A 4,497-nucleotide genomic window follows, 5' to 3' on the forward strand; every position below is an offset into this window, starting at 1 on the left:
AGGCACGGCTGGACGTGTTTCAAACCCCACGAGACCTCGCCCCAGACAGTGCTTTCCTTTCAGGCCTGCAGCAACCGATTCTCTTGCTCTAATGCGACTTGACATTATTTTTATTTTTTATTTTTTTTTTGCCAGGTACACTGATTGTCTTTTCCTCTCTCTTTCTGATTTCTTGATCGCTGCAAAGCTGTCAGCCTCATCCCGCTCTGCAGCAGGGGCGGCCCAGCTGTTTGGAGAGGGCAGAGCTCTGCAATACCAGGGCATATGGGGGATTTTCAGAGGAGGGAGAGCTCGAGATGCTCGTTTCTTCCCTTTAATCGCAAGAGGAGAGTCAGCCCCTGCTCCCTTCTTTCCCACAGGGCCAGCTCTTCATGGGGACTATGCATTTCCATAGCACCTTGCACAAGGACACCATGAATCACAGCTAGACCCAAAAAAAATCCAGACCCTACATATTTTAATGCAAAATAGGGTGCTGAATAGCTGGAGACCTGCGGTGCACCGCTGTTGCAACTGCTGAGGTGTGGGGTTACACACAGCAGTTCAAGACTCATGACTTGTATGGCTGGAGATTTGCTTTGAAGAAGACAAACGCCTCTCCCAGGTCCCATCCCCTTTGCCTCGTCCCTTCTCAGCAGCAACAGCCTGGCGAGCTCAGACTTGGCGTGGCAGATGGAGGACCTTCAGGCGTGCAAGCATGGTTGGATTTAATGTGCTGAACAATCCCGCAGAAATCCCGGGCCCAGATCCTGCATCTGCTCTGGTAGCCCAACAGCACCTGCAGCCAGCCTCTGCAGGGTTCCCTGCGTGTAGGGAATCCCGGCACGACACTGATACCCAGGGTGGTGAGAGAAAACAAGGCTCAGGCAGGGAAATCAAGCTATTCCCATAAAAGCACCTTGGGGACGTACTATGGTAATCTTAGAGCTGATTTAAGAGGCACGTGGGGCCACCAGCCAACGTCAAGGCCATAAAACAGGGCTGGGTTGACCACTCTGCGACGCAGGTGACGCAGGCGGGCTCAGATAAGGCTGAAAAAGCCCCATTCTCTGCACCCAGCTTTATGGCAACGTGCTGCAGACCCCCCCAAACCACACCTGGGGGGCCAGCGGCCAGCGAGCACCCGAGCCACCACCATCGCCTGCGTTTTCAGGCTCTATGTATGTGTTTTCTAGTCCACTGCAGCAGGGCAGAAAAGTCCCGGGAACTCCAGGTCTGGCATCCTTCCAGCACGCCGGGAGACCCGTCGCGAAGGGAGGGCAATGGAGTTGTTGTGGATGCCGAGTGAGGCAGGATCCTTGATGCAGGCTACAGCGTGCTATCTTTAGAAGGAACACATGCTATGCTCAATTCCTTCTGCTCTATTTCCTACATGAAACCCTTCGCCGTGCACGCTCGCAGGGGCACGGAGGGAGGAGGGGGTTCTCCATGTCCCACAGCTAGTGCTAACAAGACCAGTCAACAAGCACCGAGCAGGTTGGTATTTCAGCTACGATACCGTAATGCATCTCCTCCCACTGAGGACTTTGTTGTCACTTTATCAAGAGCCACAGCAGCACGTCACTCCAGTGGGGCACGGAACGGAGCCGCCTTCTGCACAGCCACCCTTACCACCCATGCCCAGCTCCGGGGGCAGGAAGGCTGGTGTAAGCCCTGGCGCAAAGAGTATATAGGTTCCATCCTCAAACTCCTAGTCCAGCATCCAGACTCACCCAAGGCTAGGAGCTGGTGACTTCCATCCTTTTTTATACTCATAAATGTCAACCCTTTAAGTAACAGCTATACGAGCGTGCCCTATGGAAGTCTATAGGGCCAGTAGGTCTCTGCATGAAAGAACTACCCAGAAAATCATATAATCTGCTTGGAGTGGGTGCTGTTAAGTGAAGTCCTGCCAGTAAGTTTCTCCATCCTTGGTAGAGATGAATTTCACCACCCTCGGGCTGGGGTCCAACCTCTGCTTCCTGGTGGAGTGTTTTCACTGTTAGACGTTGCTATAAATGGGACAAGATTGTATCGCCTGCCTTGCAGTCTGCAGGAAATGTGCTGATGGTTTTTGTGGGATCTGGGCGTGATTTCGGTCTTCTACCTCATGGTCCTCCTGAGACTGAGTCATACAGTGCCCCAGTCTGCAAACCCCAAAGAGGTCAACGCAATGGAGAAGCTCTCAGCTCAGGCCAGTGTTCTGGTTTGAGAAAACCCATAACAATTTATTGTCATTTAGACAATTATTCTATCACGTGGTGACCCCTCCCCACCCGGAAAGGGGAATCGGGGAAAGCAAGGACACATGAGCGTTGAAATATAAATAGATTTAATAGGATAAGACTAAATAATTAACAATAACACTATAGAACCAGTATTAATCCCGATGCTAACATAAAATACGCAAGGGCTGTACTCAGCCCATTCCATCAGCAGGAGCCATGCACTCCCAGCAGGGACAGCCAATGTGGGACACTGCGAGCACTGCGGTTTTGGGAGGAAGGGAAGGGCTCAGGGATCCAGCACTGGGGCAACAAGTTCTCTGGACTGCTGCCATCAAGGGAGAGAGAAACTACACAGCAAACTTTCTAATTTATATCCAATGTGGCGTTCATGGTACAAAATAATCCTGTTGGCAAGCCTGGGTCAAACGCCCCGGTCTTGCTTCTCCTCATCCCTGCACCTGGCAAGACCCTGAATCCCACATAGCCTAGCTGGCTATAAAGCAAATATTTTCACAAATTCAGACACTAGAGTATTCTAAAAGTGCAGTTTTCCCCAGCGTTAGAAGAGAAAGTAGTCCTGTGTTGCTCAACCCAGGAAAACTATCCAAGACAGCTTCACCATTTCCTCTGGATTTCTGGGGCTTCTACGCTTTATGGGAGTCTGTCCCCAAAACTTGTGTCAGGAATAAATGGCAAGCATTTGCACCACCTGGGAAGGGGGACAGGAGAAAGAAATTCCCCTCTGGGGGACACATTAAACCCTAGTGCAGCCCCAAAGGAGAAACAGGAGAGAAGAGACACCCAGACTGTCCCTGCCCGCACGCTCCCGTCTCTAAAAGTCTCCTCAGTTTGCCCCCAGCTCCGGGGGTTACAATCTAGCCAAACCACGTGAAGTTGAAAGAAAAATGTTTGGCAAGGAGTCGGAGACTGCTCTTCTGGGCTGCCAAACCTCATCAGAGCTGCCTGCGGGCAAAGCGGGGGCTCTGCCACCTCTGTGCAGCGTTGCACACAGACACCCACCAGCCCCACCGCAGCCCCAGGGCAGGAGAAAAATATGCTGCCAGTCGAGGTGAGCACAAACTGCCCAATACACTTGGCTCCCGACAGACCCAAGGCAGGATTTTTAACAGCGAGACTATTCTCTCTATTTAAAAAACCCTAAATAGTGAGACGGGTCATTTATTGTCTTCAGTGAATTTAAGCACAATCGATACCGCACTGCTGCGTGATTTATCAGAGGGGTGACAAGGCTGTCACCCGTAATAACCTTGCCCGTTGTGTGCTGACAGTCACCCAAGGCGGGAGCTCAGGCAGGGCTGGCTGACCGGAGAGACAGCTCCGATGACTTCTGGGCCATTGCATCAGCAGAGGGGATGCAATCACAGGAGCTTATTGCGGTGAGAGCTACTCGGCAGAGTTTAAATTCCTCTTTTGCAAGACGTTGCTCATTGCGAGGTGCCAGCTCCTGTTTACTTTGCAGGGGTTAAGACAGAAGGAATGCGGGAATCTTGCAAATGATTCCAAACTGCCCCAGTCTGGGGAGGGAGCAGCGTCTACCCTCCATCCTGGCAAAGAGGGAATCTGCCTCATCCGCTGCCCAAAGCTGTCCATGTAGGAGTTCAGGGGGTTTAGTGGTTCCCCTGCTCTCTGGGCATCTGAAGCACAAGTCCAGTACACCTCATTTCTCACTGAGCCCAGGAGGGATGGGGAAAAGCACAAGGCTCCTTGCAGGTATTTATTTCTCCTTTCTAAGAGGAACAAGAACAATAAAGCCCCCGCGGTCTCCTGCAGCAAGCAGCCCAGCAGATCCGCTGGCCAGGCAAGCAATTAACACATTGTCAAGGAAGCAGGAGAACAGCTCTAATGACTGCAAGTGCAGAGCAGCCTCTGGCTTCTTCCCTTTTATTCTAGAGCCAAGAGGAAAACAGAGGAAGGAGTCGCTCACCCTGTTGGCCAAAGGTCCAGTTTGACTTGATCACATCGACACAAAGCAGCCTGATGCACCCTGATCACCAAGCCGAAATGGGTGTAAGATGGCTGTGGCCAGGCAGCCAGGGCACCAAGAGGAGCTCTCCTCTGCCTCTGCCCTGCCAGGGGACCTTAGAAAAGGCCACTTAGTCATCCCAAAATGCTCAGCGATGCCTCCAGCCAAGCGGGGTTGCCCTGACATTTCTTGCGGCTTTCCTCCACCCACCACTAGAACTCCAAAGGGATAAAAACAAAGTCTGGAGGTAAGAGGAGAGGAATCATTTCTCGAGACACTTCTACTGAAAATGCCTTTGGGAGTTCT

Source organism: Rissa tridactyla, chromosome 21, assembly GCF_028500815.1.
Source record: "Rissa tridactyla isolate bRisTri1 chromosome 21, bRisTri1.patW.cur.20221130, whole genome shotgun sequence".
NCBI lineage: Eukaryota > Metazoa > Chordata > Aves > Charadriiformes > Laridae > Rissa > Rissa tridactyla.